The sequence below is a fragment of the Callithrix jacchus genome, chromosome 9 (genome assembly GCF_049354715.1).
Source record: "Callithrix jacchus isolate 240 chromosome 9, calJac240_pri, whole genome shotgun sequence".
NCBI classification, from domain to species: domain Eukaryota; kingdom Metazoa; phylum Chordata; class Mammalia; order Primates; family Cebidae; genus Callithrix; species Callithrix jacchus.
The window spans coordinates 39447071-39460000 of NC_133510.1; the positions used below are offsets into that span (position 1 = coordinate 39447071).

Here is a 12930-nt window from a genome sequence, read left to right on the forward strand (position 1 = left end):
ACTTGGTAATCAGTATACATCAAGAACAAGCACTGATGATAAATGTTATTAATACATGCCACTGTCTACATTACTTCTTCTTTCTTTCTTTTTTTTTTTTTTCTCTTTTGAGACAAAAGTTACTCTTGTCACCCAACTGGAGTGCAACGGTGCAATCTCAGCTCACTGCAATCTCTGCCTCTCAGGTTCAAGAGATTCTCCTGTCTCAGCCTCCCAAGTAGCTGGGATTACAGGTGCCCACCACCATGCTCGGCTAATTTTTGTATTTTTAGTAGAGACAGGGGTTGTACCATTTTGGCCAGACTGGTCTCAAACTCCTGACCTCAGGTGATCCGCCCACCTTAGCTTCCCAAAGTGCTGGGATTACAGGTTTCAGCCACTGCGCCTGGCCAACTGTCTACATTTCTAAAAGCTGTGTTTAGGGCTTCACTCTTTTTCTCTTTTTTGTAATTCTGTTAATCATTTGGAAGGGCTTCACTCTTTATCTGAGTTACCTACTTTGTGCCTGAAAATGCTTTCCTGCCACTGATTGCTGGCCTTACTAACGTAATGAATGGAGGCAGTTACAATTACAAATACAAATAGAGGCACTGAAAAACACTTCAGAAAGGCAAAGTTACTGGTGCAAACCACCACTTTCTCATTCCATTCACCAGATACTTTGTTAAAACATGTAACTTTCAGCCAACACCATTTCCCAAGGTGGTAGAGAATTAACATGCACCATTAAAATCAACCTTCCAGTCTCTTTAACAAATGGGGGAGGAAGAACTGCATGTCTTTTTTCCCTTTCTTTTATTTCTTTCCTCCCTCCCTCCCTTTCTTTTCTTTTCCTTTCTTTCTCTTTCTTCTTTCTTTCTCTTTCTCCTCTCTTTCTCTCTCTCTCTCTTTCTTTCTTTCTTCTTTTCTGTGATAGGGTTTGGCTCTGTCACCCAGACTGGAGTGCAGTGGCCATCTCGGCTCACTACAACCTCTGCCTCCTGGGCTCAAGTGATCCTCCCACCTCAGCTGGGACTACAGATGCATGCTACCACACCCAGATAATTTTTTTCTATTTTTGGTAAAGACAGGGTTTCACCATATTGCCCAGGCAAGTCTTGAACTCCTAAGGTCAAGCAATTTACCTGCTTGGTCTCCCAAAGTGCTGGAATTACAAGTGTGAGTTACCACACCTAGCCTAATGACTGCATATCTATACTGGAAAAAGTAAACGTCAATTCCTACTTCACACTGCACACAATAATTAACTCCATGCAGATCACAGACCTAACGATAATTGCTAAAACCGTGCAACATAGGGAAAAAAATATTTACAACCTTGCCATAAAGGTATCTTAGGACATAAAAAAGCAGAAACCATAAAAGAAATAATTGATAAGTTGCATTTTGATAAAAATGCAAAATTTCTGCTCTTTCAAAGACAAAATTAAGAAAATTAAAAAGCAAACCACAGGCTGGGAGAAACTGTCACAATACATACCTAACACTTTGGGAGGCTGAGGCAGGTGGATCACTTGAGTTTGGGAGTTTGAAACCAGCCTGGCCAACATGATGAAACCCCATCTCTACCAAAAATACAAAAAAATTAGCTGGGCTTGGTAGTATGTGCCTGTTGTCCCAGCTGCTCCAGAGACTAAGGTGGGAAAATGGCTTGAGCCTGGGAGATGGAGGCTGCAGAGAGCCAAGACTGCACCACTGCACTCCAGCCTCGGTGACAGAGCAAGACTCTACCTCAAAACAAACAAACAAAATCAGCCAACCAGGCAACCAAACAAACCTCTTACAACTTAATAATAAAATTACATCCTGACTGTGGCTGCCCAAACCAAAGTTGGCTCCCGGAACTGGCTGACAGAGCAAAAGCTTGTTTAATTTGAATTCGAAAAGGACACACAGTGACCCTCATTCTTTGAGGAGGCCAGTGAGAGGAGTCAGTTCTGGTGTTATGGGCTGAATTGTGTTATTTCCAACCCTCTCCATTCCTTTGCCCAAAATTCATGTGCTGAAGCCGTGTCCTCCAGCACCTTGGCATGTGACTATGTTTGGAGATAGAGCCTTTAAAGAGGTAAGTAAGTCACAATGAGGGGAAAACCCTAATCCTATACGACTGGTGTCCTTATAAGAAGAGGAAATTTGTGGGGTTTTTTTTTTGAGACAGAGTTTCACTCTTGTTACCCAGGCTGGAGTGCAATGGCGCGATCTCGGCTCACCGCAACCTCCACCTCCTGGGTTCAGGCAATTCTCCTGCCTCAGCCTCCTGAGTAGCTGGGATTACAGGCACGCACCACCATGCTCGGCTAACTTTTTGTATTTTTAGTAGAGACGGGGTTTCACCATGTTGACCAGAATGGTCTCGATCTCTTGACCTCATGATCCACCCGCCTCGGCCTCCCAAAGTGCTGGGATTACAGGCATCAGCCACCATGCCCAGCCCAAGAAGTAGAAATTTGGACAGGTATAGAGCAAAAGACCATGTGAAGACACTGAGAAAATGGCGTTTCCAAGCCAAGGAGAGAGGCCTTAGAAAAAAACAAACTTGCCAGTCGTGGTGGCTCACACCTGTAATCCCAGCACTTTGGGAGGCCAAGGTGGGCAGATCACCTGAGGTCAGGAGTTCGAGACTAGCCTGACTAACATGGAGAAACCCCATCTCTACCAAAAATACAAAATTAGCCAGGTGTGGTGGTGCCCGCCTGTAATCCCAGCTACTCGGGAGGCTGAGGCAGGAAAGTCGCTTCAACCTGGGAGACAGAGGTTGTGGTGAGCCAAGATCATGCCATTGTACTCAGCCTGGGCAACAAGTGCGAAACTCTGTCTCAGAAAAAAGAAAGAAAAGAAAAAAAGGAAAGAGAAAGAAAGAAAAGAGAAAGGAAGACAGAAAGAAAGAAAGAAAGAAAGAAAAGAAAAAAACCAACCCTGCTGTCACTTTGATTGTCACTGTAATCTCCCAAGAAACAAACTCTTAGAACTGTCCTAGGAATAGCTATGAAAACAATGGTAAAAGTAAAAGAAAAAAAAAAAATCGTCACGAGTTACCTGTCTCCTGCTGCGATCTGGTGACCAAGGTGAAATACCATTGTATGGTGTACTGAGCAAGCCACAGGGTGTCCAGCCCATGCACAGTCGTTCCCTCTCAGCCAGGTGAACTCCACATCATTTCATCATAGTCCGCTGGTAAAGAAAATGGAGTCCTGCTCAGCGCAAGGACATTGCGGATTGAACTAGTCTAGAAAACGCTATATGTAAACAGCACGACTTATATCTTCATGGGATAAGACTAAGGACAATCCCTGCAAAACTTGGCATGATCACTCAAGTGCAATTGCAATGTCTGTTCCAAATGAAGCGACCTGCTAGCCTTATTTGCCGTCATTTGAGAACTGGTCCTATGCAAGATATTGTGTAGATCAGGTGAATGGTAAGTCTTTAGAAGTGGCCTCCCTCATTATTTAAATGTTATTAATTGAACACATATCCATGAACACACAAAGCTTATGTTAGATACTGCTGTTCGAGACTGTCTAATAGCTCTGATGGTATTTTCAGGGAACAGAAGGTAGAACTGATCTGTTCATATTTCCACATTGGCATAAATGCAAAAACTAAAACCAAAAACCTGCAGTCAGCTGCTTTATTAACATCTGTACCATGTGTGTTAGATAAATCTCAAAACAGTTGAACTAATATAGTTGATAATAGTAATGACATTTACCCTTTGAACACTTATATTAAGTACTTTATACATTATGTCACTCACGTTCTTGCAAACTTGTAAGACAGCCATTTCTGAATTTCTTCAGTTCTAAGATGGACATGTCTTTACATCTTCTGAAGTTGAGATGGACTTTACAGTTCATTTACACATATAGTGTGTGTATCTATCTATTTATTTATATATAGTAGAGCTTATGTTTTTCCTTTTTTTTTTGTTTCCAGAGCAATTAATTTGGAAAAATCTATTCAATATGCCTTCAACAGTTCTCCTGTGTGTATTGTGCTGATAAATAGACACTGAGAGGATTTAACAAGTTCATCATTTAATAAGTCTGAATTCATTTTCACCACATGGTATTGTACACGGTCATTTGTTGAAACAGATTTCTTTTTTAACAGATCTTGGTTTAAAAAAGTCATAGATACTGTGAGTTCTGTATAAACTGTTAGATCCCTTGTTTTAACTTATAAGTCTCCACTTCACCGCAGAATAAAGAATGTAGGCCAAAGAAAGCATAATCGGTCTCTCGTATAGAACAGTATTGTTTCTATAATTTGAAGCTTTCTGAATGGACGGGTTCAGGCCTGATGTAACTGTAAAAAGATTACTTAATGAATAGACTATATGGAAATTGTACAAAATGTTATTACCTTTAATCATGAGTAGCTTAAACAGCACTATATCGCTAATTGCTATTCAAAATCAAAAACGAATTTTCGAATCCCCAAGAAGGTAGCATGTGTACACAACCATACCACCTTGTACTTAGGGGTGTGTCAATACATAATTCAACAGAAACTTTGGCTTTAGGAAAGAGTCACAAATATTTAAAAGAATGGCTTTAATTGTCATTTTAAGTATACGGTAGGGGAATAGAGTGCTTTAATTAAATATACATCATACCAGTGATGCTGGCAAGGTTGAAAGTTACTCCTAATGTTGATAGCTATAAAAACTAGTTTGGGCCAGGCGCGGTGGCTCACGCCTGTAATCCCAGCACTTTGGGAGGCTGAGGCAGGTGGATCACGAGGTCGAGAAATCCAGACCATCCTGGCCCAACATGGTGAAACCCTGTCTCCACTAAAAAAAATACAAAAAATTAGCTGGGCGTGGTGGCACGCACCTGTAGTCTCAGCTACTCGGGAGGCTGAGGCAGAATTGCTTGAACCCGGGAGGCGGAGGTTGCAGTGAGTCGAGGTCGCACCACTGCACTCCAGCCTGGCGCCTGGTGACAGAATGAGACTCTCTCTCAAAAAAAAAAAAATTAGTTTGTACATAACAAGACAATGAGAGGAAAAAGCAGTCCCTTTGAAACAAAATTCTCAAATAAAAAATGTTCACAGTGGTTCGTATCAACAGTATGCATTTTATGACAAGAACATGTACAGATTCAGAGCACCCTAGGGCTCTCTTTATGTCCTAAAGAAAATGAGCGCTTACATGTTTATGGGTTGTACTGAATTAAAAAAAGATCAATTGTACACTTACCCCTTAGAAAGGATAAACTGTCCTGGGGTGTACAGCTTTAACACCATCATTAAAATTGTTTGCAAAAGGAATAGAGAATTAAAAAACAAAACACTTTTTAGAGTGAAGCCTTTCATTTGCTGTTATAACCAGCAAATGCCATTCACTAAATCAAAAACGGAAGGAACAGATCCAAGATGGCTGATCACTAACAGCTCGGGATTGTAGCTCCCAGTGAAAGCTCAGAGAACCAGACGACGCCACATCTTTAGACAAATTTTCATCACTCACGGATCAGCTGATATCCAGTGGAGGAGCCCCACGGGTCGCCAGTGCGACTCTTGTGGCTGCCACAGTGGTTTTGCCGGCGCCTCGGCGCAGCAGCTCTTCATGCAGAGCAAACAGGACTGCTACACCTACTGACCGGAGTTTGGAGCTCCAGGAAGTCAGAGCCGCTTGTTGCGGACTCAAGAGGGAAGCCAGACCAGAGATTCCCGGGCAGAAGAGCACCATCAGTTTTATCGCTGCTATTTAGGCCGCCACAGTGGGTTGCTCGGATCCCAGCACTGGGAATCAATAAATCGGACGTCGACTCAGAAACCTAATTAGAAAGGTGGTTCATCTACAATGAAGGGAAAAAAACAGCCTAAGAAGGCCGAGTATACCCAAAATTAGAACCCATCAGCAACGGAACAAGCCCTGATGGAAAAGGACTCATCAGCAACGGAACAAGCCCTGATGGAAAAGGACTCATCAGCAGCAGAACAAGTCCTGATGGAAAAGGACTCATCAGTAACGGAACAAGTCCTGATGGAAAAAGATTGTGTTCCATTATCTGAAGTAGGCTTTAAAAGGTGGATGATGAGAAACTTCTGGGAGTTAAAGGAACTTGTTCTAACCCAATGTAAAGAAACTAAGAACTCTGAAAAAAGGTTCGATGAAATGATGAAAAGAATAGACAATATAGAGAGGAATACAAATGAACTTATGGAGTTGAAAAATACAACACAAGAACTTAGCGAAATATGTACAAGCTTAAATAGCTGAATGGATCAAGCAGAAGAAAGGATATCAGAGGTCGAAGACCAATTTAATGAAATAAAACGACAAGACAAGAATAGAGAAAAAAGGATAAAAAGGAATTAGCAAAGTCCTCAAGAAATATGGGACTATGTGAAAAGACCTAATATACGTTTGATTGGTGTACCTGAATGTGATGGAGAGAATGAATTCAAGCTGGAAAATATTCTTCAGGATATTATCCAGGAAAATTTTCCTAATTTAGCAAAGCAGGACACTATTCAACCCCAGGCAATACAGAGAACACCACAAAGATATTCCTCAAGAAGACCAACCCCAAGGCACATAATCGTTAGATTCACCAGGATTGAAACGAAGGAGAAAATATTAAGGGCAGCCAGAGGGAAAGATCAGGTTACCCATAAAGGGAAGCCTATTAGGCTTACAGCAGATCTCTGAGCGGAAACCCTACAAGCTAGAAAAGAGTGGGGGCCAATATTCAATATACTTAAAGAACAGAACTTTCAGCCCAGAATTTCATATCCTGCCAATTTAAGCTTTACAATTGAAGGAAAAATAAAATCTTTTAGGAAAAAGCAAGTACTCAGAGATTTTATTACCACCAGGCCTGCTTTACAAGAACTTCTAAAAGAAGCATTATACATAGAAAGGAACAACCAGTATGAGCCTTTCTAAAAATACACCAAAAAGTAAAGAGCATTAACATAAAGAAGAATTTACATCAATGAAAGGATAAAATAGCCAGTTAATATCAAATGGCAGTAACCCCAAATTTCAATCGATTAAATCCCCCAATCAAAAGATACAGACAAAATCTAACGGTATATCTAAAGATATACAAAGACTCAAAATAAAGGGTTGGAAAAAAACTTACCAATTAAATGGAGAGCAAAAATAAATAAATAAAAAGTAGGAGTTGCAATTCTCACAATTAATAAAATAGATTTCAAAGCTACAAGGATACAAGGGTAAAAGGATTAATGTAATAATAAGAGATCTTAACACCCAGATACATAAGACCCATAATGAGATTTAGATTCCATGAGACAGAAAATTGATAACGATATCCAGGACTTGAACTCAGATCCAGAACAAATAAACTCAATAGAGCTCTCCATTTTAAACACACAAAATATACATTATCCACTTTAAACACACAAAATATTGATCGGCCATTATTGATACCCATTTTAGGAATGAAGTAATATTTCTTTTTCTCTCTTTTTCTCTTTTTCCCTCTTTTTTTCCTTTTTCCCTCTTTTTCTTTCTTTCTCTTTCTTCTTAAAGAAAAAAAGAAATGGTGCTCACTAACTGTTCCTGCTTTAGGATGGTGTGCTGGGATTGGGGGCCTTCAGTCGGCAAGACTTGGCCCCTACCTTCTCTGATGCCTGGTCTTCCAGAAGACAGACCTATAAAGACACCATTATCAATGGCAGGACAAGTACCATCACAAAAAGAAAAAAAAAAAAACGGAAGGAAGGGCCCCCACAAATGCAGATCTATTGAGCAAGCTGATCAGTATACATCACAGTCCTAAAAATGATGGTTATATACTCTATGTTACAAGTCCCAATTAGGCAGTGTCAAAATGACATCTATTTCTTTGCTTGTTTTGTGATCATACCCCTTGGAGGTGTTACAGGTCTCGTGGCATTTGGCTTCTTTTTCTCTGCAGGATTTAAAATCTGAAAAGAACACATTAGTGTTTCGTCCACACTCATCATGACACCTGCCTTGTCAAACTCTCCACAATAATTGGATGCAGAAAACAGAGTGACCAACTGCCTCTTTGCAAAAAATTCATATCCCTCTTCAACCACCTGATGGGCTCTACATATAAGATCCACATCATGCTTATGGAGAAATTTTGCAACCACTTCTGCAGCAAATGTGAAGGACGCTCCTCTGTCATTTTCACCCCAGCCTAAGAAATCTTTATCAGGGTCAGACCACAAAAGATCACAAGGACCTTGATCTGGTACATCAGTTGGTCGCATAATTCGCCAAATCTCCATAGATTGAAGATCTGGTGATAAACCTCCATGACAGCAGAATATCTTCTCATCCATGATGGCGGCTATCAGTAAACAGTTAAAACAGTCTGTGAAAGTTTTCCATAGTTCAATGTTGTATCTTCTTTTACATTCATCATAAAATCCATAAATTCTGTTGATGCTGGCACATTTATGGTTCCCTTTGGGAAGAAAAAAATTCTCAGAATATTTGATTTTGTAGGCCAGTAAGAGGCAGATTGTCTCCAATGACTGCTTTCCCCTGTCCACATAGTCCCCAAGAAACAGGTAGTTGCTTTCTGGCGGGAAACCACCATACTCAAAAAGTCACAGCAAATCATAGTATTGCCCATGGATGTCACCACATATTTTGAGTGGTGCTTCAAGTTCTAGTAGGATAGGCTGGCTGAGAAAGATCTCACGAGACTTTAAGCACAGTCCTCTGATTTCATTCTCCTGAAGCTGGACATTCTTACCAGGCTTGGACCCTCTCACTGTGAAAAAAATGTGTTGTTTTCATTTCATTAAGAAAATGTTAACTCGTTGTACTTATTTTGCCATGCAATTTCTGGGCTTCCATTTGTGTTTATACTTATGTCTGTATAGGGCAAAGGATGTCAGTCATATGCTATCCTTCCAGCAGCCTTTGGATGATGCTGTCAATGTTGAGTTTATCTAAATCCACCATCGCCCTCCCACCGCCAGCCTCTGGCTCGCGCCCAGGACTCACACCTCCTTTCCCACGCCACGAGCAGAGGCGGTGGTGGCGCCAGTGGCAGCAGCCGCGGCAGGTCCCCCCACAACCGCCCCGCTCCCTGCTTCCCCCTTCTCTCCCCACTGGAACCACTAAAACGAAATAACCGCCGACTCCTTAGACAGCCGTGGGTGGAGCACAGACGCGCACGGGTGTGTTTTTCCTAATATGCTACTATCCAATAAATTCTGTTCCATAGGAAAAAAAAAATGACAACCCATTTTCTTAAAATGGGTGAAAGATTTGAACCGACACTTTTGTTTTTTTTTGAGATAGAGTCTTGTTCTATCCCCCAGGCTAGAGTGTATTGGTGCAATCTCAGCTCACTGCAACCTCCACCTCTCAGTGAACAGACGCTTTTACCAAAGAAGATATATGAATGATGAATCAGCACATGGAAAATGCTCAAAATCATTAGTCATCAGAGAAATGCAAATTAAAACCACAATAAAACACCACTATCCTCCATTAGAATAGCTAAAATTCAATACCATTTCTCACTAAAAAGCACCAGGCCGGGCGCGGTAGCTCACTCCTGTAATCCCAGCACTTTGGGAGGCCGAGGCGGGTGGATCACGAGGTCAAGAGATCAACACCATCCTGGTCAACATGGTGAAACCCTGTCTCTACTAAAAATACAAAAAATTATCTGGGCATGGTGGTGCACGCCTGTAATCCCAGCTACTCAGGAGGCTGAGGCAGGAGAATTGCCTGAACCCAGGAGACTGAGGTTGGGGTGAGCCGAGATGCGCCATTGCACTCCAGCCTGGGTAACAAGAGTGAAACTCCGTTTCAAAAAAAAAGAAAAAAAGAAAAAGCACCACACCTAATCCAGGTCCAGGGCAGAAAATGTACAAAAAAAAAAAGGAAGAAAAATAAGCTTAAAACAGCTTATTGTACCAGAAAGCAAAAGCACTATCAAAGGCTAATGATGGGACACATCAAATAACAAAAAATTCCATAGGCCAGCTCGAAGAGGCTCCCTTTGGCCAAAGATAAGGTGATTTGAACAACAAGAAGAAGTATGATTTCAATTCATTAAAATAAATAAAAGTATTACTCTGGAGGCTCAGGTGAGAATACTGCTTAAGCCCAGGAGATAGAGGCTAGTGAGCTGTGTTAATGCCACTGTACTCCAACCTGTGTGACAGAGTGAGACTCTGTCTCAAGTAAATAAATAAACATATAAATATATAAAAAGTTACAATTTTTTAAAGAAGGAGAAACAACAAACACACCATAGTGAATGAATCCAAGAAAAGGTTGCTGTGCACCAACTCATTGTTCCAAAAACTGATAACTAAGGGGAGGGACCGAGATTTTATATCACCTCTCCAGTACAAACAGCATTTCCTGGAAATCAAATAACCCTACTAGATAAGAGTTCTATATGGAATAATTACAGATAATAAAGTCAGTATTAGAAATTCATCATTTTGTAACGCCTAATAAAATGACTCAAATACTGGTTATCCATAGATAATAAAACCACTAGGTAAAAGGCTGATGCCACCACTTGAGCCTGCTGATGCCACCACTTGAGCCTGCTGATGCATCTTAGCAGCCACTATAGTGAAACAACCAGCTACTACACGCTTTTGAATATAAGGCAATATTAAGTACACAGCACTACCTACGAAGTAGTCATAAACAAAGCAAAACCTTAAACCTGAATCTATTCAAGCCTGTACGCTACAAGAAAAAAAATAGAGGATAGAGGAAAAAGTTAGGTAACACTAGGAGGAAGTATTTAGTCAAAACCAGAATTTAGGACATCATGCAGGACAAATAACCTGGCTTTGTAATCAAGTCAATGGCATTAAAAAAAGAAAATTGTAGGCCGGGCGCGGTGGCTCACGCCTATAATCCCAGCATTTTGGGAGGCCGAGGTGGATCATGAGGTCAAGAGATCGAGACCATCCTGGTCAACATGGTGAAACCCCGTCTCTACTAAAAATACAAAAATTAGCTGGGCATGGTGGCGCATGCCTGTAGTCCCAGCTACTCAGGAGGCTGAAGCAGGAGAATTGCCTGAACCCAGGAGGTGGAGGTTGCGGTGAGCTGAGATTGCGCCATTGTACTCCAGCCTGGGTAACAAAAGTGAAACTCCGTTTCAATTAAAAAAAAAAAAAATTGTAGGCTCAATGGATTAAGAGTCTGTAGAAACTCAATGTAATCTAACCTTACTGAGGATGTTGAATAACGTGACTGACCAAATTTACTGTCACATAGATTGTCAATCTAAAATAACCAAAAGGCTCAGGATCCAGTTAAGAGTTTATTATACTACTCAGCCATAAAAAAAGAATAAAATCACATCTTTTGCAACAACATGGATGGAACTGGAGGCCATTCATTTAAATGCAATAATTCAGAAACAGAAAGTCAGATACCCCACATTCTCACTTATAAGTGGGAGCTAAATACTGCGTCCACATGGCCATAGAGAGTGGAATGACAGTAGGGACTCAGAAGGGTATGGGGTAGGCAGAGTGGCTCACGCCTGTAATCCCAACACTCTGGGAGGCCAAGGTGGGTGGATCACTTGAGGCCAGGAGTTTGAGACCAACCGGACCAATGTGGCAAAACCCCAGGAGGCTGAGGCACGACAATCACTTGAACCCAGGAGGTAGAGGCTATAGTGAGCTGAGATGGCGCCACTGCACTCCAGCCTGGGCGACAGAGCAAGACTCTGTCTCAAAAACAAACAAACAAACAAAGGGTGGGAGGATAGTGAGGATGAGAAATTACTTGGTGGGTACAATGTACATTATTTGGGTGATGGCTACACTAAAAGCTACTAGAAAAATATATCCATGTAACAAAACTGTACTTGTATCCCCCCAAAACTATAAAAATATTTATTTATTTATTTATATTTTTATAATTTTTTTTCGCCAGAGTCTCACTCTGTCATCCAGGCTGGAGTGCTGTGGTACGATCTTGGCTCACTGCAACCTCTGACTCCCTGGTTCAAGTGATTCTCCTGCCTTAGCTTCCCAAGTAGCTGGGATTACAGGCATGCGCCACCACACCCCGCTAACTTTTGTATTTTTAGTAGAGACTGGGTTTCACCATGTTGGCTAGGATGGTCTTGATCTCCTGACCTCGTGCTCGTGATCTGCCTGCCTTGGCCTCCTAAAGTGCTGGGAATATAAGCGTAAGCCACCACACCTGGCCTATACAAATAATTTTAAAAATAGCTTATTCAACTGCAAAGTGTGAGGGTGGGTGTGTGGGAAAACAGGAATACCAAAGAATGGTGCTGAGTGCTCCCCAGTGTGGAGAAAGGTGGGGGTCGCTTATATAGATAAAAACAGGAATGCTGAACAGAATTACATTTTCCATACAAGGCTAACAAACAGATACAAGATCTGATTGGTTATGATCGATTACACTCTAAGTGGTTGCTTAACATTTCATATAAAGAGGTAGATAAAGAGTCTCTATCTCCCACAAGATTTAATCTAGGTTTGAATAAAGCATAGAGAGTCTGGTTAATGTATAACATCTCAACACAAAGGTCAGGAAGCAGTGCTCATGCACCAGAGAAGAAAAACAGCCGTATTACATGACTCAGTTTCTGGGACTTAATTTTTTCCTCTTGACGTAATAAATCTGAAATTTTCTTTTCTTTTCTTTTCCTTTGAGATGGAGTTTCACTCTTGTTACCCAGGCTGGAGTGCAGTGGCCCAATCTCAGCTCACTGCAACCTCCGCCTCCTGGGTTCAGGCAATTCTCCTGCCTCAGCCTCCTGAGTAGCTGGGATTACAGGCACGCGCCACCATGCCCAGCTAATTTTTTTTTTTGTATTTTTAGTAGAGAAGGGGTTTCACCATGTTGACCAGGATGGTCTCAATCTCTTGACCTCATGATGCACCCGCCTCGGCCTCCCAAAGTGCTGGGATTACAGCCGTGAGCCACCGCGCCCGGCCCTTCTT

The 12930-nt window shown here is 41.5% G+C and overlaps 1 pseudogene across 1 annotated transcript; it reads right to left on the minus strand.

The window, feature by feature from the left end:
* Positions 1 to 4174: 4174 nt before the first annotated feature.
* LOC100391612 (serine/threonine-protein phosphatase PP1-gamma catalytic subunit pseudogene) lies at positions 4175 to 8736 on the minus strand (annotated as a pseudogene). The gene is made up of 2 exons (XR_013522430.1): positions 7848 to 8736; positions 4175 to 4308 (listed from the first exon to the last, which is right to left on the minus strand). The product of XR_013522430.1 is annotated as a serine/threonine-protein phosphatase PP1-gamma catalytic subunit pseudogene (transcript).
* Positions 8737 to 12930: the final 4194 nt, after the last annotated feature.